The sequence below is a fragment of the Dendrobates tinctorius genome, unplaced genomic scaffold (assembly GCF_039654945.1).
Source record: "Dendrobates tinctorius isolate UK_male_01 unplaced genomic scaffold, ASM3965494v1 ptg000047l, whole genome shotgun sequence".
NCBI lineage: Eukaryota > Metazoa > Chordata > Amphibia > Anura > Dendrobatidae > Dendrobates > Dendrobates tinctorius.
The window spans coordinates 9,659,820-9,679,733 of record NW_027361715.1 but is presented as its reverse complement, the minus strand read 5'-3'; the positions used below and the strand labels follow the sequence as shown (position 1 = coordinate 9,679,733).

The window sequence follows — 19,914 nt, the reverse complement described above, 5'->3', positions numbered from 1 at the left end:
CCTCTCCTTTTTCCTGGTAACAGAGCTGGCACAGTTTTCATAAACAATTTTAAAACTGTCCTGATTGTGATACTGTGGAATTCTAGGCACACTTGTAGATTAAAAGTGGAGGAGATATTAATTTATGATGGTGTATTAAATGTAGATTTGTACTGCAGCTTTAAAGCCAGTTTCACCATCATGCATGATTTCCTTAATGTGTTCCCTTCTCCATTTTCACCACAAGAAAATCTAGAGTAGTCAGCTGCATGTGTGGTTCCATGGTGTAATGGTTAGCACTCTGGACTCTGAATCCAGCGATCTGAGTTCAAATCTCAGTGGAACCTGTAAGTTTCATCTTTAGCATTATAATTTCTACTATGTTCAACTTTTAGAATGAAACTTGAAACTTTGAAACTTGATTTGAATGGTGCAAGAATCCATGGAATCCTATAAAATTGACTTCAGGAAACAAAATTCTTATCTTGTATGTTACACCAAGCAACTATATTCTATGACTTGTGTAAATGTTCCCATGATTTTTAATTCGGGTGGGAAAATCTGATGATGATTTCAAATCAAAATGGCTTTAAAAAACGCCAGCTTATTTTCCTGAATTTTCTTTTCTCTTGTTTTTTCCAAAATTATCTATAATGTTTTATTGAGGAATTTTTTGGCAATTTAAAAACAATTGTTTAGTCCATCAGTTGAGTATGTTCTTGTGGCTTTTTTGTAGGTGACAAAAGGAACTAGAAGTGACTAAGAGACTTTAAAGTGTCTTTCTAAGCTTCTAGTTGACTTGAATTTTATTACGGAAGGTATTCGAAGCAAAAAAATCAAATGGAAATTGACATAGTCACTTTACCGTTTTGGAAACATTATGCAGTTAAAAGATGCTCAAAATGACTGAAAATACGAAGACTAATTTTATTTTATGTTTACATAGAAATGAATATTTTTCTTCTTTTGAGCTTTTTTGGTGTATTCTTTAGTAAGTTTTCAGAGCCAACTCACACTAAATCTGCCTTTTAAACTGTTGAAAGGCTTGAGCGGTACAAGGTTTCAAGTTAAGATGACTTCACATCAGATTTTTAAATTTTAGTGAGGCCTGAAATTTTGAAGGTATCTCAGAAGTTGTGGCTGAGTTGTTAAAGCGATGGACTTGAAATCCATTGGGATCTCCCTGCGCATTCAATCATTGCCAACTATGTCAATTTCCAAGTAGGTTTTTTGATGATTATCTGAGTAGATCAATGCACACCTTCCTTAGTTTATCCCCCAAAAAGTTGTTTCATATCTCTGGACTGGATTTGGAGAACCAACCTGCGGGCATCTAAAGATCTTATTTTGATTAACTGGCCTGGCCCATCATCACATGTGAATCACACTGCTAATCAAAAGATGCGACCTCGTGCGATCAGGTAAGAGGTGCTTCTCCATCTCTCATCTAGTTGCCACAAATGTCAGGTATGGTTGATAGATTGGAACATGTGCTTTGCTTTGCACCAATTCTACTTATATTATCTCTCGGGTGGAATCTTTTACCACACAGTGAAAAATCTTTAACAACTTCTGGATGAGCAGCTTTCTAGCAGTTTAAGTTTTGCAATTATTTTCCTCTCCTTTTTCCTGGTAACAGAGCTGGCACAGTTTTCATAAACAATTTTAAAACTGTCCTGATTGTGATACTGTGGAATTCTAGGCACACTTGTAGATTAAAAGTGGAGGAGATATTAATTTATGATGGTGTATTAAATGTAGATTTGTACTGCAGCTTTAAAGCCAGTTTCACCATCATGCATGATTTCCTTAATGTGTTCCCTTCTCCATTTTCACCACAAGAAAATCTAGAGCAGTCAACTACATGTGTGGTTCCATGGTGTAATGGTTAGCACTCTGGACTCTGAATCCAGCGATCTGAGTTCAAATCTCAGTGGAACCTGTAAGTTTCATCTTTAGCATTATAATTTCTACTATGTTCAACTTTTAGAATGAAAACTTGAAACTTGATTTGAATGGTGCAAGAATCCATGGAATCCTATAAAATTGACTTCAGGAAACAAAATTCTTATCTTGTATGTTACACCAAGCAACTATATTCTATGACTTGTGTAAATGTTCCCATGATTTTTAGTTCGGGTGGGAAAATCTGATGATGATTTCAAATCAAAATGGCTTTAGGAAACGCCAGCTTATTTTCCTGAATTTTCTTTTCTCTTGTTTTTTCCAAAATTATCTATAATGTTTTATTGAGGAATTTTTTGGCAATTTAAAAACAATTGTTTAGTCCATCAGTTGAGTATGTTCTTGTGGCTTTTTTGTAGGTGACAAAAGGAACTAGAAGTGACTAAGAGACTTTAAAGTGTCTTTCTAAGCTTCTAGTTGACTTGAATTTTATTACGGAAGGTATTCGAAGCAAAAAAATCAAATGGAAATTGACATAGTCACTTTACCGTTTTGGAAACTTTATGCAGTTAAAAGATGCTCAAAACGACTGAAAATACGAAGACTAATTTTATTTTATGTTTACATAGAAATGAACATTTTTCTTCTTTTGAGCTTTTTTGGTGTATTCTTTAGTAAGTTTTCAGAGCCAACTCACACTAAATCTGCCTTTTAAACTGTTGAAAGGCTTGAGCGGTACAAGGTTTCAAGTTAAGATGACTTCACATCAGATTTTTAAATTTTAGTGAGGCCTGTAATTTTGAAGGTATCTCAGAAGTTGTGGCTGAGTTGTTAAAGCGATGGACTTGAAATCCATTGGGATCTCCCTGCGCATTCAATCATTGCCAACTATGTCAATTTCCAAGTAGGTTTTTTGATGATTATCTGAGTAGATCAATGCACACCTTCCTTAGTGTATCCCCCAAAAAGTTGTTTCATATCTCTGGACTGGATTTGGAGAACCAACCTGTGGGCATCTAAAGATCTTGTTTTGATTAACTGGCCTGGCCCATCATCACATGTGAATCACACTGCTATTCAAAAGATGAGACCTCATGCGATCAGGTAAGAGGTGCTTCTCCATCTCTCATCTAGTTGCCACAAATGTCAGGTATGGTTGATAGATTGGAACATGTGCTTTGCACCGATTCTACTTATATTATCTCTGGGGTGGAATCTTTTACCACACAGTGAAAAATCTTTAGCAACTTCTGGATGAGCAGCTTTCTAGCAGTTTAAGTTTTGCAATTATTTTCCTCTCCTTTTTCCTGGTAACAGAGCTGGCACAGTTTTCATAAACAATTTTAAAACTGTCCTGATTGTGATACTGTGGAATTCTAGGCACACTTGTAGATTAAAAGTGGAGGAGATATTAATTTATGATGGTGTATTAAATGTAGATTTGTACTGCAGCATTAAAGCCAGTTTCACCATCATGCATGATTTCCTTAATGTGTTCCCTTCTCCATTTTCACCACAAGAAAATCTAGAGTAGTAAGCTACATGTGTGGTTCCATGGTGTAATGGTTAGCACTCTGGACTCTGAATCCAGCGATCTGAGTTCAAATCTCAGTGGAACCTGTAAGTTTCATCTTTAGCATTATAATTTCTACTATGTTCAACTTTTAGAATGAAACTTGAAACTTAAAAACTTGAAACTTGATTTGAATGGTGCAAGAATCCAAGGAATCCTATAAAATTGACTAAAGGAAACAAAATTCTTATCTTGTATGTTACACCAAGCAACAATATTCTATGACTTGTGGAAATGTTCCCATGATTTTTAATTCTGGTGGGAAAATCTGATGATGATTTCAAATCAAAATGGCTTTAGGAAACGCCAGCTTATTTTCCTGAATTTTCTTTTCTCTTGTTTTTTTCCAAAATTATCTATAATGTTTTATTGAGGATTTTTTTGGCAATTTAAAAACAATTGTTTAGTCCATCAGTTGAGTATGTTCTTGTGGCTTTTTTGTAGGTGACAAAAGGAACTAGAAGTCACTAAGAGACTTTAAAGTGTCTTTCTAAGCTTCTAGTTGACTTGAATTTTATTACGGAAGGTATTCAAAGCAAAAAAATCAAATGGAAATTGACATAGTCACTTTACCGTTTTGGAAACTTTATGCAGTTAAAAGATGCTCAAAACGACTGAAAATACGAAGACTAATTTTATTTTATGTTTACATAGAAATGAATATTTTTCTTCTTTTGAGCTTTTTTGGTGTATTCTTTAGTAAGTTTTCAGAGCCAACTCACACTAAATCTGCCTTTTAAACTGTTGAAAGGCTTGAGCGGTACAAGGTTTCAAGTTAAAATGACTTCACATCAGATTTTTAAATTTTAGTGAGGCCTGAAATTTTGAAGGTATCTCAGAAGTTGTGGCTGAGTTGTTAAAGCGATGGACTTGAAATCCATTGGGATCTCCCTGCGCATTCAATCATTGCCAACTATGTCAATTTCCAAGTAGGTTTTTTGATGATTATCTGAGTAGATCAATGCACACCTTCCTTAGTTTATCCCCCAAAAAGTTGTTTCATATCTCTGGACTGGATTTGGAGAACCAACCTGCGGGCATCTAAAGATCTTATTTTGATTAACTGGCCTGGCCCATCATCACATGTGAATCACACTGCTAATCAAAAGATGCGACCTCGTGCGATCAGGTAAGAGGTGCTTCTCCATCTCTCATCTAGTTGCCACAAATGTCAGGTATGGTTGATAGATTGGAACATGTGCTTTGCTTTGCACCAATTCTACTTATATTATCTCTCGGGTGGAATCTTTTACCACACAGTGAAAAATCTTTAGCAACTTCTGGATGAGCAGCTTTCTAGCAGTTTAAGTTTTGCAATTATTTTCCTCTCCTTTTTCCTGGTAACAGAGCTGGCACAGTTTTCATAAACAATTTTAAAACTGTCCTGATTGTGATACTGTGGAATTCTAGGCACACTTGTAGATTAAAAGTGGAGGAGATATTAATTTATGATGGTGTATTAAATGTAGATTTGTACTGCAGCTTTAAAGCCAGTTTCACCATCATGCATGATTTCCTTAATGTGTTCCCTTCTCCATTTTCACCACAAGAAAATCTAGAGTAGTCAGCTGCATGTGTGGTTCCATGGTGTAATGGTTAGCACTCTGGACTCTAAATCCAGTGATCTGAGTTCAAATCTCAGTGGAACCTGAAAGTTTCATCTTTAGCATTATAATTTCTACTATGTTCAACTTTTAGAATGAAACTTGAAACTTAAAAACTTGAAACTTGATTTGAATGGTGCAAGAATCCAAGGAATCCTATAAAATTGACTAAAGGAAACAAAATTCTTATCTTGTATGTTACACCAAGCAACAATATTCTATGACTTGTGGAAATGTTCCCATGATTTTTAATTCTGGTGGGAAAATCTGATGATGATTTCAAATCAAAATGGCTTTAGGAAACGCCAGCTTATTTTCCTGAATTTTCTTTTCTCTTGTTTTTTCCAAAATTATCTATAATGTTTTATTGAGGATTTTTTTGGCAATTTAAAAACAATTGTTTAGTCCATCAGTTGAGTATGTTCTTGTGGCTTTTTTGTAGGTGACAAAAGGAACTAGAAGTCACTAAGAGACTTTAAAGTGTCTTTCTAAGCTTCTAGTTGACTTGAATTTTATTACGGAAGGTATTCAAAGCAAAAAAATCAAATGGAAATTGACATAGTCACTTTACCGTTTTGGAAACTTTATGCAGTTAAAAGATGCTCAAAACGACTGAAAATACGAAGACTAATTTTATTTTATGTTTACATAGAAATGAATATTTTTCTTCTTTTGAGCTTTTTTGGTGTATTCTTTAGTAAGTTTTCAGAGCCAACTCACACTAAATCTGCCTTTTAAACTGTTGAAAGGCTTGAGCGGTACAAGGTTTCAAGTTAAGATGACTTCACATCAGATTTTTAAATTTTAGTGAGGCCTGAAATTTTGAAGGTATCTCAGAAGTTGTGGCTGAGTTGTTAAAGCGATGGACTTGAAATCCATTGGGATCTCCCTGCGCATTCAATCATTGCCAACTATGTCAATTTCCAAGTAGGTTTTTTGATGATTATCTGAGTAGATCAATGCACACCTTCCTTAGTTTATCCCCCAAAAAGTTGTTTCATATCTCTGGACTGGATTTGGAGAACCAACCTGCGGGCATCTAAAGATCTTATTTTGATTAACTGGCCTGGCCCATCATCACATGTGAATCACACTGCTAATCAAAAGATGAGACCTCGTACGATCAGGTAAGAGGTGCTTCTCCATCTCTCATCTAGTTGCCACAAATGTCAGGTATGGTTGATAGATTGGAACATGTGCTTTGCTTTGCACCGATTCTACTTATATTATCTCTGGGGTGGAATCTTTTACCACACAGTGAAAAATCTTTAGCAACTTCTGGATGAGCAGCTTTCTAGCAGTTTAAGTTTTGCAATTATTTTCCTCTCCTTTTTCCTGGTAACAGAGCTGGCACAGTTTTCATAAACAATTTTAAAACTGTCCTGATTGTGATACTGTGGAATTCTAGGCACACTTGTAGATTAAAAGTGGAGGAGATATTAATTTATGATGGTGTATTAAATGTAGATTTGTACTGCAGCTTTAAAGCCAGTTTCACCATCATGCATGATTTCCTTAATGTGTTCCCTTCTCCATTTTCACCACAAGAAAATCTAGAGTAGTCAGCTACATGTGTGGTTCCATGGTGTAATGGTTAGCACTCTGGACTCTGGATCCAGCGATCTGAGTTCAAATCTCAGTGGAACCTGTAAGTTTCATCTTTAGCATTATAATTTCTACTATGTTCAACTTTTAGAATGAAACTTGAAACTTTGAAACTTGATTTGAATGGTGCAAGAATCCATGGAATCCTATAAAATTGACTTCAGGAAACAAAATTCTTATCTTGTATGTTACACCAAGCAACTATATTCTATGACTTGTGTAAATGTTCCCATGATTTTTAATTCGGGTGGGAAAATCTGATGATGATTTCAAATCAAAATGGCTTTAGAAAACGCCAGCTTATTTTCCTGAATTTTCTTTTCTCTTGTTTTTTCCAAAATTATCTATAATGTTTTATTGAGGAATTTTTTGGCAATTTAAAAACAATTGTTTAGTCCATCAGTTGAGTATGTTCTTGTGGCTTTTTTGTAGGTGACAAAAGGAACTAGAAGTCACTAAGAGACTTTAAAGTGTCTTTCTAAGCTTCTAGTTGACTTGAATTTTATTACGGAAGGTATTCGAAGCAAAAAAATCAAATGGAAATTGACATAGTCACTTTACCGTTTTGGAAACTTTATGCAGTTAAAAGATGCTCAAAACGACTGAAAATACGAAGACTAATTTTATTTTATGTTTACATAGAAATGAATATTTTTCTTCTTTTGAGCTTTTTTGGTGTATTCTTTAGTAAGTTTTCAGAGCCAACTCACACTAAATCTGCCTTTTAAACTGTTGAAAGGCTTGAGCGGTACAAGGTTTCAAGTTAAGATGACTTCACATCAGATTTTTAAATTTTAGTGAGGCCTGAAATTTTGAAGGTATCTCAGAAGTTGTGGCTGAGTTGTTAAAGCGATGGACTTGAAATCCATTGGGATCTCCCTGCGCATTCAATCATTGCCAACTATGTCAATTTCCAAGTAGGTTTTTTGATGATTATCTGAGTAGATCAATGCACACCTTCCTTAGTTTATCCCCCAAAAAGTTGTTTCATATCTCTGGACTGGATTTGGAGAACCAACCTGCGGGCATCTAAAGATCTTATTTTGATTAACTGGCCTGGCCCATCATCACATGTGAATCACACTGCTAATCAAAAGATGAGACCTCGTACGATCAGGTAAGAGGTGCTTCTCCATCTCTCATCTAGTTGCCACAAATGTCAGGTATGGTTGATAGATTGGAACATGTGCTTTGCTTTGCACCGATTCTACTTATATTATCTCTGGGGTGGAATCTTTTACCACACAGTGAAAAATCTTTAGCAACTTCTGGATGAGCAGCTTTCTAGCAGTTTAAGTTTTGCAATTATTTTCCTCTCCTTTTTCCTGGTAACAGAGCTGGCACAGTTTTCATAAACAATTTTAAAACTGTCCTGATTGTGATACTGTGGAATTCTAGGCACACTTGTAGATTAAAAGTGGAGGAGATATTAATTTATGATGGTGTATTAAATGTAGATTTGTACTGCAGCTTTAAAGCCAGTTTCACCATCATGCATGATTTCCTTAATGTGTTCCCTTCTCCATTTTCACCACAAGAAAATCTAGAGTAGTCAGCTACATGTGTGGTTCCATGGTGTAATGGTTAGCACTCTGGACTCTGGATCCAGCGATCTGAGTTCAAATCTCAGTGGAACCTGTAAGTTTCATCTTTAGCATTATAATTTCTACTATGTTCAACTTTTAGAATGAAACTTGAAACTTTGAAACTTGATTTGAATGGTGCAAGAATCCATGGAATCCTATAAAATTGACTTCAGGAAACAAAATTCTTATCTTGTATGTTACACCAAGCAACTATATTCTATGACTTGTGTAAATGTTCCCATGATTTTTAATTCGGGTGGGAAAATCTGATGATGATTTCAAATCAAAATGGCTTTAGAAAACGCCAGCTTATTTTCCTGAATTTTCTTTTCTCTTGTTTTTTCCAAAATTATCTATAATGTTTTATTGAGGAATTTTTTGGCAATTTAAAAACAATTGTTTAGTCCATCAGTTGAGTATGTTCTTGTGGCTTTTTTGTAGGTGACAAAAGGAACTAGAAGTCACTAAGAGACTTTAAAGTGTCTTTCTAAGCTTCTAGTTGACTTGAATTTTATTACGGAAGGTATTCGAAGCAAAAAAATCAAATGGAAATTGACATAGTCACTTTACCGTTTTGGAAACTTTATGCAGTTAAAAGATGCTCAAAACGACTGAAAATACGAAGACTAATTTTATTTTATGTTTACATAGAAATGAATATTTTTCTTCTTTTGAGCTTTTTTGGTGTATTCTTTAGTAAGTTTTCAGAGCCAACTCACACTAAATCTGCCTTTTAAACTGTTGAAAGGCTTGAGCGGTACAAGGTTTCAAGTTAAGATGACTTCACATCAGATTTTTAAATTTTAGTGAGGCCTGAAATTTTGAAGGTATCTCAGAAGTTGTGGCTGAGTTGTTAAAGCGATGGACTTGAAATCCATTGGGATCTCCCTGCGCATTCAATCATTGCCAACTATGTCAATTTCCAAGTAGGTTTTTTGATGATTATCTGAGTAGATCAATGCACACCTTCCTTAGTTTATCCCCCAAAAAGTTGTTTCATATCTCTGGACTGGATTTGGAGAACCAACCTGCGGGCATCTAAAGATCTTATTTTGATTAACTGGCCTGGCCCATCATCACATGTGAATCACACTGCTAATCAAAAGATGAGACCTCGTACGATCAGGTAAGAGGTGCTTCTCCATCTCTCATCTAGTTGCCACAAATGTCAGGTATGGTTGATAGATTGGAACATGTGCTTTGCTTTGCACCGATTCTACTTATATTATCTCTGGGGTGGAATCTTTTACCACACAGTGAAAAATCTTTAGCAACTTCTGGATGAGCAGCTTTCTAGCAGTTTAAGTTTTGCAATTATTTTCCTCTCCTTTTTCCTGGTAACAGAGCTGGCACAGTTTTCATAAACAATTTTAAAACTGTCCTGATTGTGATACTGTGGAATTCTAGGCACACTTGTAGATTAAAAGTGGAGGAGATATTAATTTATGATGGTGTATTAAATGTAGATTTGTACTGCAGCTTTAAAGCCAGTTTCACCATCATGCATGATTTCCTTAATGTGTTCCCTTCTCCATTTTCACCACAAGAAAATCTAGAGTAGTCAGCTACATGTGTGGTTCCATGGTGTAATGGTTAGCACTCTGGACTCTGAATCAAGTTTGAATGGTGCAAGAATCCATGGAATCCTATAAAATTGACTTCAGGAAACAAAATTCTTATCTTGTATGTTACACCAAGCAACTATATTCTATGACTTGTGTAAATGTTCCCATGATTTTTAATTCGGGTGGGAAAATCTGATGATGATTTCAAATCAAAATGGCTTTAGAAAACGCCAGCTTATTTTCCTGAATTTTCTTTTCTCTTGTTTTTTCCAAAATTATCTATAATGTTTTATTGAGGAATTTTTTGGCAATTTAAAAACAATTGTTTAGTCCATCAGTTGAGTATGTTCTTGTGGCTTTTTTGTAGGTGACAAAAGGAACTAGAAGTCACTAAGAGACTTTAAAGTGTCTTTCTAAGCTTCTAGTTGACTTGAATTTTATTACGGAAGGTATTCGAAGCAAAAAAATCAAATGGAAATTGACATAGTCACTTTACCGTTTTGGAAACTTTATGCAGTTAAAAGATGCTCAAAACGACTGAAAATACGAAGACTAATTTTATTTTATGTTTACATAGAAATGAATATTTTTCTTCTTTTGAGCTTTTTTGGTGTATTCTTTAGTAAGTTTTCAGAGCCAACTCACACTAAATCTGCCTTTTAAACTGTTGAAAGGCTTGAGCGGTACAAGGTTTCAAGTTAAGATGACTTCACATCAGATTTTTAAATTTTAGTGAGGCCTGAAATTTTGAAGGTATCTCAGAAGTTGTGGCTGAGTTGTTAAAGCGATGGACTTGAAATCCATTGGGATCTCCCTGCGCATTCAATCATTGCCAACTATGTCAATTTCCAAGTAGGTTTTTTGATGATTATCTGAGTAGATCAATGCACACCTTCCTTAGTTTATCCCCCAAAAAGTTGTTTCATATCTCAGGAATGGATTTGGAGAACCAACCTGCGGGCATCTAAAGATCTTATTTTGATTAACTGGCCTGGCCCATCATCACATGTGAATCACACTGCTAATCAAAAGATGAGACCTCGCACGATCAGGTAAGAGGTGCTTCTCCATCTCTCATCTAGTTGCCACAAATGTCAGGTATGGTTGATAGATTGGAACATGTGCTTTGCTTTGCACCGATTCTACTTATATTATCTCTGGGGTGGAATCTTTTACCACACAGTGAAAAATCTTTAGCAACTTCTGGATGAGCAGCTTTCTAGCAGTTTAAGTTTTGCAATTATTTTCCTCTCCTTTTTCCTGGTAACAGAGCTGGCACAGTTTTCATAAACAATTTTAAAACTGTCCTGATTGTGATACTGTGGAATTCTAGGCACACTTGTAGATTAAAAGTGGAGGAGATATTAATTTATGATGGTGTATTAAATGTAGATTTGTACTGCAGCTTTAAAGCCAGTTTCACCATCATGCATGATTTCCTTAATGTGTTCCCTTCTCCATTTTCACCACAAGAAAATCTAGAGTAGTCAGCTACAGCTACATGTGTGGTTCCATGGTGTAATGGTTAGCACTCTGGACTCTGAATCCAGCGATCTGAGTTCAAATCTCAGTGGAACCTGTAAGTTTCATCTTTAGCATTATAATTTCTACTATGTTCAACTTTTAGAATGAAACTTGATTTGAATGGTGCAAGAATCCATGGAATCCTATAAAATTGACTTCAGGAAACAAAATTCTTATCTTGTATGTTACACCAAGCAACTATATTCTATGACTTGTGGAAATGTTCCCATGATTTTTAATTCGGGTGGGAAAATCTGATGATGATTTCAAATCAAAATGGCTTTAGGAAATGCCAGCTTATTTTCCTGAATTTTCTTTTCTCTTGTTTTTTCCAAAATTATCTATAATGTTTTATTGAGGAATTTTTTGGCAATTTAAAAACAATTGTTTAGTCCATCAGTTGAGTATGTTCTTGTGGCTTTTTTGTAGGTGACAAAAGGAACTAGAAGTCACTAAGAGACTTTAAAGTGTCTTTCTAAGCTTCTAGTTGACTTGAATTTTATTACGGAAGGTATTCGAAGCAAAAAAATCAAATGGAAATTGACATAGTCACTTTACCGTTTTGGAAACTTTATGCAGTTAAAAGATGCTCAAAACGACTGAAAATACGAAGACTAATTTTATTTTATGTTTACATAGAAATGAATATTTTTCTTCTTTTGAGCTTTTTTGGTGTATTCTTTAGTAAGTTTTCAGAGCCAACTCACACTAAATCTGCCTTTTAAACTGTTGAAAGGCTTGAGCGGTACAAGGTTTCAAGTTAAGATGACTTCACATCAGATTTTTACATTTTAGTGAGGCCTGAAATTTTGAAGGTATCTCAGAAGTTGTGGCTGAGTTGTTAAAGCGATGGACTTGAAATCCATTGGGATCTCCCTGCGCATTCAATCATTGCCAACTATGTCAATTTCCAAGTAGGTTTTTTGATGATTATCTGAGTAGATCAATGCACACCTTCCTTAGTTTATCCCCCAAAAAGTTGTTTCGTATCTCTGGACTGGATTTGGAGAACCAACCTGCGGGCATCTAAAGATCTTATTTTGATTAACTGGCCTGGCCCATCATCACATGTGAATCACACTGCTAATCAAAAGATGAGACCTCGTACGATCAGGTAAGAGGTGCTTCTCCATCTCTCATCTAGTTGCCACAAATGTCAGGTATGGTTGATAGATTGGAACATGTGCTTTGCTTTGCACCGATTCTACTTATATTATCTCTCTGGTGGAATCTTTTACCACACAGTGAAAAATCTTTAGCAACTTCTGGTTGAGCAGCTTTCTAGCAGTTTAAGTTTTGCAATTATTTTCCTCTCCTTTTTCCTGGTAACAGAGCTGGCACAGTTTTCATAAACAATTTTAAAACTGTCCTGATTGTGATACTGTGGAATTCTAGGCACACTTGTAGATTAAAAGTGGAGGAGATATTAATTTATGATGGTGTATTAAATGTAGATTTGTACTGCAGCTTTAAAGCCAGTTTCACCATCATGCATGATTTCCTTAATGTGTTCCCTTCTCCATTTTCACCACAAGAAAATCTAGAGCAGTCAACTACATGTGTGGTTCCATGGTGTAATGGTTAGCACTCTGGACTCTGAATCCAGCGATCTGCGTTCAAATCTCAGTGGAACCTGTAAGTTTCATCTTTAGCATTATAATTTCTACTATGTTCAACTTTTAGAATGAAACTTGAAAACTTGAAACTTCATTTGAATGGTGCAAGAATCCATGGAATCCTATAAAATTGACATCAGGAAACAAAATTCTTATCTTGTATGTTACACCAAGCAACTATATTCTATGACTTGTGGAAATGTTCCCATGATTTTTAGTTCGGGTGGGAAAATCTGATGATGATTTCAAATCAAAATGGCTTCAGGAAACGCCAGCTTATTTTCCTGAATTTTCTTTTCTCTTGTTTTTTCCAAAACTATCTATAATGTTTTATTGAGGAATTTTTTGGCAATTTAAAAACAATTGTTTAGTCCATCAGTTGAGTATGTTCTTGTGGCTTTTTTGTAGGTGACAAAAGGAACTAGAAGTCACTAAGAGACTTTAAAGTGTCTTTCTAAGCTTCTAGTTGACTTGAATTTTATTACGGAAGGTATTCGAAGCAAAAAAATCAAATGGAAATTGACATAGTCACTTTACCGTTTTGGAAACTTTATGCAGTTAAAAGATGCTCAAAACGACTGAAAATACGAAGACTAATTTTATTTTATGTTTACATAGAAATGAATATTTTTCTTCTTTTGAGCTTTTTTGGTGTATTCTTTAGTAAGTTTTCAGAGCCAACTCACACTAAATCTGCCTTTTAAACTGTTGAAAGGCTTGAGCGGTACAAGGTTTCAAGTTAAGATGACTTCACATCAGATTTTTAAATTTTAGTGAGGCCTGAAATTTTGAAGGTATCTCAGAAGTTGTGGCTGAGTTGTTAAAGCGATGGACTTGAAATCCATTGGGATCTCCCTGCGCATTCAATCATTGCCAACTATGTCAATTTCCAAGTAGGTTTTTTGATGATTATCTGAGTAGATCAATGCACACCTTCCTTAGTTTATCCCCCAAAAAGTTGTTTCATATTTCTGGACTGGATTTGGAGAACCAACCTGCGGGCATCTAAAGATCTTATTTTGATTAACTGGCCTGGCCCATCATCACATGTGAATCACACTGCTAATCAAAAGATGAGACCTCGCACGATCAGGTAAGAGGTGCTTCTCCATCTCTCATCTAGTTGCCACAAATGTCAGGTATGGTTGTTAGATTGGAACATGTGCTTTGCTTTGCACCGATTCTACTTATATTATCTCTGGGGTGGAATCTTTTACCACACAGTGAAAAATCTTTAGCAACTTCTGGATGAGCAGCTTTCTAGCAGTTTAAGTTTTGCAATTATTTTCCTCTCCTTTTTCCTGGTAACAGAGCTGGCACAGTTTTCATAAACAATTTTAAAATTGTCCTGATTGTGATACTGTGGAATTCTAGGCACACTTGTAGATTAAAAGTGGAGGAGATATTAATTTATGATGGTGTATTAAATGTAGATTTGTACTGCAGCTTTAAAGCCAGTTTCACCATCATGCATGATTTCCTTAATGTGTTCCCTTCTCCATTTTCACCACAAGAAAATCTAGAGTAGTCAGCTACATGTGTGGTTCCATGGTGTAATGGTTAGCACTCTGGACTCTGAATCCAGCGATCTGAGTTCAAATCTCAGTGGAACCTGTAAGTTTCATCTTTAGCATTATAATTTCTACTATGTTCAACTTTTAGAATGAAACTTGAAACTTTGAAACTTGATTTGAATGGTGCAAGAATCCATGGAATCCTATAAAATTGACTTCAGGAAACAAAATTCTTATCTTGTATGTTACACCATAGATTGGAACATGTGCTTTGCTTTGCACCGATTCTACTTATATTATCTCTCGGGTGGAATCTTTTACCACACAGTGAAAAATCTTTAGCAACTTCTGGATGAGCAGCTTTCTAGCAGTTTAAGTTTTGCAATTATTTTCCTCTCCTTTTTCCTGGTAACAGAGCTGGCACAGTTTTCATAAACAATTTTAAAACTGTCCTGATTGTGATACTGTGGAATTCTAGGCACACTTGTAGATTAAAAGTGGAGGAGATATTAATTTATGATGGTGTATTAAATGTAGATTTGTACTGCAGCTTTAAAGCCAGTTTCACCATCATGCATGATTTCCTTAATGTGTTCCCTTCTCCATTTTAACCACAAGAAAATCTAGAGTAGTCAGCTACATGTGTGGTTCCATGGTGTAATGGTTAGCACTCTCGACTCTGAATCCAGTGATCTGAGTTCAAATCTCAGTGGAACCTGTAAGTTTCATCTTTAGCATTATAATTTCTACTATGTTCAACTTTTAGAATGAAACTTTGAAACTTGATTTGAATGGTGCAAGAATCCATGGAATCCTATAAAATTGACTTCTCAGTGGAACCTGTAAGTTTCATCTTTAGCATTATAATTTCTACTATGTTCAACTTTTAGAATGAAACTTGAAACTTTGAAACTTGATTTGAATGGTGCAAGAATCCATGGAATCCTATAAAATTGACTTCAGGAAACAAAATTCTTATCTTGTATGTTACACCAAGCAACTATATTCTATGACTTGTGTAAATGTTCCCATGATTTTTAATTCGGGTGGGAAAATCTGATGATGATTTCAAATCAAAATGGCTTTAGAAAACGCCAGCTTATTTTCCTGAATTTTCTTTTCTCTTGTTTTTTCCAAAATTATCTATAATGTTTTATTGAGGAATTTTTTGGCAATTTAAAAACAATTGTTTAGTCCATCAGTTGAGTATGTTCTTGTGGCTTTTTTGTAGGTGACAAAAGGAACTAGAAGTCACTAAGAGACTTTAAAGTGTCTTTCTAAGCTTCTAGTTGACTTGAATTTTATTACGGAAGGTATTCGAAGCAAAAAAATCAAATGGAAATTGACATAGTCACTTTACCGTTTTGGAAACTTTATGCAGTTAAAAGATGCTCAAAATGACTGAAAATACGAAGACTAATTTTATTTTATGTTTACATAGAAATGAATATTTTTCTTCTTTTGAGCTTTTTTGGTGTATTCTTTAGTAAGTTTTCAGAGCCAACTCACACTAAATCTGCCTTTTAAACTGTTGAAAGGCTTGAGCGGTACAAGGTTTCAAGTTAAGATGACTTCACATCAGATTTTTAAATTTTAGTGAGGCCTGAAATTTTGAAGGTATCTCAGAAGTTGTGGCTGAGTTGTTAAAGCGATGGACTTGAAATCCATTGGGATCTCCCTGCGCATTCAATCATTGCCAACTATGTCAATTTCCAAGTAGGTTTTTTGATGATTATCTGAGTAGATCAATGCACACCTTCCTTAGTTTATCCCCCAAAAAGTTGTTTCATATCTCTGGACTGGATTTGGAGAACCAACCTGCAGGCATCTAAAGATCTTATTTTGATTAACTGGCCTGGCCCATCATCACATGTGAATCACACTGCTAATCAAAAGATGAGACCTCGTACGATCAGGTAAGAGGTGCTTCTCCATCTCTCACCTAGTTGCCACAAATGTCAGGTATGGTTGATAGATTGGAACATGTGCTTTGCTTTGCACCGATTCTACTTATATTATCTCTCGGGTGGAATCTTTTACCACACAGTGAAAAATCTTTAGCAACTTCTGGATGAGCAGCTTTCTAGCAGTTTAAGTTTTGCAATTATTTTCCTCTCCTTTTTCCTGGTAACAGAGCTGGCACAGTTTTCATAAACAATTTTAAAACTGTCCTGATTGTGATACTGTGGAATTCTAGGCACACTTGTAGATTAAAAGTGGAGGAGATATTAATTTATGATGGTGTATTAAATGTAGATTTGTACTGCAGCTTTAAAGCCAGTTTCACCATCATGCATGATTTCCTTAATGTGTTCCCTTCTCCATTTTCACCACAAGAAAATCTAGAGTAGTCAGCTACATGTTTGGTTCCATGGTGTAATGGTTAGCACTCTGGACTCTGAATCCAGCGATCTGAGTTCAAATCTCAGTGGAACCTGTAAGTTTCATCTTTAGCATTATAATTTCTACTATGTTCAACTTTTAGAATGAAACTTGAAACTTGATTTGAATGGTGCAAGAATCCATGGAATCCTATAAAATTGACTTCAGGAAACAAAATTCTTATCTTGTATGTTACACCAAGCAACTATATTCTATGACTTGTGTAAATGTTCCCATGATTTTTAATTCGGGTGGGAAAATCTGATGATGATTTCAAATCAAAATGGCTTTAGGAAACGCCAGCTTATTTTCCTGAATTTTCTTTTCTCTTGTTTTTTCCAAAATTATCTATAATGTTTTATTGAGGAATTTTTTGGCAATTTAAAAACAATTGTTTAGTCCATCAGTTGAGTATGTTCTTGTGGCTTTTTTGTAGGTGACAAAAGGAACTAGAAGTCACTAAGAGACTTTAAAGTGTCTTTCTAAGCTTCTAGTTGACTTGAATTTTATTACGGAAGGTATTCGAAGCAAAAAAATCAAATGGAAATTGACATAGTCACTTTACCGTTTTGGAAACTTTATGCAGTTAAAAGATGCTCAAAACGACTGAAAATACGAAGACTAATTTTATTTTATGTTTACATAGAAATGAATATTTTTCTTCTTTTGAGCTTTTTTGGTGTATTCTTTAGTAAGTTTTCAGAGCCAACTCACACTAAATCTGCCTTTTAAACTGTTGAAAGGCTTGAGCGGTACAAGGTTTCAAGTTAAGATGACTTCACATCAGATTTTTAAATTTTAGTGAGGCCTGAAATTTTGAAGGTATCTCAGAAGTTGTGGCTGAGTTGTTAAAGCGATGGACTTGAAATCCATTGGGATCTCCCTGCGCATTCAATCATTGCCAACTATGTCAATTTCCAAGTAGGTTTTTTGATGATTATCTGAGTAGATCAATGCACACCTTCCTTAGTTTATCCCCCAAAAAGTTGTTTCATATCTCTGGACTGGATTTGGAGAACCAACCTGCGGACATCTAAAGATCTTATTTTGATTAACTGGCCTGGCCCATCATCACATGTGAATCACACTGCTAATCAAAAGATGCGACCTTGTGCGATCATGTAAGAGGTGCTTCTCCATCTCTCATCTAGTTGCCACAAATGTCAGGTATGGTTGATAGATTGGAACATGTGCTTTGCTTTGCACCGATTCTACTTATATTATCTCTCGGGTGGAATCTTTTACCACACAGTGAAAAATCTTTAGCAACTTCTGGATGAGCAGCTTTCTAGCAGTTTAAGTTTTGCAATTATTTTCCTCTCCTTTTTCCTGGTAACAGAGCTGGCACAGTTTTCATAAACAATTTTAAAACTGTCCTGATTGTGATACTGTGGAATTCTAGGCACACTTGTAGATTAAAAGTGGAGGAGATATTAATTTATGATGGTGTATTAAATGTAGATTTGTACTGCAGCTTTAAAGCCAGTTTCACCATCATGCATGATTTCCTTAATGTGTTCCCTTCTCCATTTTCACCACAAGAAAATCTAGAGTAGTAAGCTACATGTGTGGTTCCATGGTGTAATGGTTTGCACTCTGAATCCAGCGATCTGAGTTCAAATCTCAGTGGAACCTGTAAGTTTCATCTTTAGCATTATAATTTCTACTATGTTCAACTTTTAGAATGAAACTTGAAAACTTGAAACTTGATTTGAATGGTGCAAGAATCCATGGAATCCTATAAAATTGACTTCAGGAAACAAAATTCTTATCTTGTATGTTACACCAAGCAACTATATTCTATGACTTGTGGAAATGTTCCCATGATTTTTAATTCGGGTGGGAAAATCTGATGATGATTTCAAATCAAAATGGCTTTAGGAAACGCCAGCTTATTTTCCTGAATTTTCTTTTCTCTTGTTTTTTCCAAAATTATCTATAATGTTTTATTGAGGAATTTTTTGGCAATTTAAAAACAATTGTTTAGTCCATCAGTTGAGTATGTTCTTGTGGCTTTTTTGTAGGTGACAAAAGGAACTAGAAGTCACTAAGAGACTTTAAAGTGTCTTTCTAAGCTTCTAGTTGACTTGAATTTTATTATGGAAGGTATTCGAAGCAAAAAAATCAAATGGAAATTGACATAGTCACTTTACCATTTTGGAAACTTTATGCAGTTAAAAGATGCTCAAAACGACTGAAAATACGAAGACTAATTTTATTTTATGTTTACATAGAAATGAATATTTTTCTTCTTTTGAGCTTTTTTGGTGTATTCTTTAGTAAGTTTTCAGAGCCAACTCACACTAAATCTGCCTTTTAAACTGTTGAAAGGCTTGAGCGGTACAAGGTTTCAAGTTAAGATGACTTCACATCAGATTTTTACATTTTAGTGAGGCCTGAAATTTTGAAGGTATCTCAGAAGTTGTGGCTGAGTTGTTAAAGCGATGGACTTGAAATCCATTGGGATCTCCCTGCGCATTCAATCATTGCCAACTATGTCAATTTCCAAGTAGGTTTTTTGATGATTATCTGAGTAGATCAATGCACACCTTCCTTAGTTTATCCCCCAAAAAGTTGTTTCATATCTCTGGACTGGATTTGGAGAACCAACCTGTGGGCATCTAAAGATCTTATTTTGATTAACTGGCCTGGCCCATCATCACATGTGAATCACACTGCTAATCAAAAGATGAGACCTCATGCGATCAGGTAAGAGGTGCTTCTCCATCTCTCACCTAGTTGCCACAAATGTCAGGTATGGTTGATAGATTGGAACATGTGCTTTGCTTTGCACCGATTCTACTTATATTATCTCTCGGGTGGAATCTTTTACCACACAGTGAAAAATCTTTAGCAACTTCTGGATGAGCAGCTTTCTAGCAGTTTAAGTTTTGCAATTATTTTCCTCTCCTTTTTCCTGGTAACAGAGCTGGCACAGTTTTCATAAACAATTTTAAAACTGTCCTGATTGTGATACTGTGGAATTCTAGGCACACTTGTAGATTAAAAGTGGAGGAGATATTAATTTATGATGGTGTATTAAATGTAGATTTGTACTGCA

General features: G+C 35.3%; 10 non-coding genes across 10 annotated transcripts; all 10 read left to right on the top strand.

The window, feature by feature from the left end:
• The first annotated feature begins 254 nt into the window (after positions 1 to 254).
• TRNAQ-CUG (transfer RNA glutamine (anticodon CUG)) lies at positions 255 to 326 on the top strand. The gene has a single exon. It is a non-coding gene; the product is annotated as a tRNA-Gln (tRNA).
• Positions 327 to 1,849: 1,523 nt separating this feature from the next.
• TRNAQ-CUG (transfer RNA glutamine (anticodon CUG)) lies at positions 1,850 to 1,921 on the top strand. Its single transcript has one exon. It is a non-coding gene; the product is annotated as a tRNA-Gln (tRNA).
• Positions 1,922 to 3,432: 1,511 nt separating this feature from the next.
• TRNAQ-CUG (transfer RNA glutamine (anticodon CUG)) lies at positions 3,433 to 3,504 on the top strand. The gene has a single exon. It is a non-coding gene; the product is annotated as a tRNA-Gln (tRNA).
• A 3,133-nt stretch (positions 3,505 to 6,637) lies between these two features.
• TRNAQ-CUG (transfer RNA glutamine (anticodon CUG)) lies at positions 6,638 to 6,709 on the top strand. Its single transcript has one exon. It is a non-coding gene; the product is annotated as a tRNA-Gln (tRNA).
• Positions 6,710 to 8,232: 1,523 nt separating this feature from the next.
• TRNAQ-CUG (transfer RNA glutamine (anticodon CUG)) lies at positions 8,233 to 8,304 on the top strand. Its single transcript has one exon. It is a non-coding gene; the product is annotated as a tRNA-Gln (tRNA).
• A 3,020-nt stretch (positions 8,305 to 11,324) lies between these two features.
• On the top strand, positions 11,325 to 11,396 carry TRNAQ-CUG (transfer RNA glutamine (anticodon CUG)). Its single transcript has one exon. It is a non-coding gene; the product is annotated as a tRNA-Gln (tRNA).
• Positions 11,397 to 12,904: 1,508 nt separating this feature from the next.
• Positions 12,905 to 12,976, top strand: TRNAQ-CUG (transfer RNA glutamine (anticodon CUG)). Its single transcript has one exon. It is a non-coding gene; the product is annotated as a tRNA-Gln (tRNA).
• A 1,523-nt stretch (positions 12,977 to 14,499) lies between these two features.
• On the top strand, positions 14,500 to 14,571 carry TRNAQ-CUG (transfer RNA glutamine (anticodon CUG)). The gene has a single exon. It is a non-coding gene; the product is annotated as a tRNA-Gln (tRNA).
• A 546-nt stretch (positions 14,572 to 15,117) lies between these two features.
• TRNAQ-CUG (transfer RNA glutamine (anticodon CUG)) lies at positions 15,118 to 15,189 on the top strand. Its single transcript has one exon. It is a non-coding gene; the product is annotated as a tRNA-Gln (tRNA).
• Positions 15,190 to 16,836: 1,647 nt separating this feature from the next.
• Positions 16,837 to 16,908, top strand: TRNAQ-CUG (transfer RNA glutamine (anticodon CUG)). Its single transcript has one exon. It is a non-coding gene; the product is annotated as a tRNA-Gln (tRNA).
• Positions 16,909 to 19,914: the final 3,006 nt, after the last annotated feature.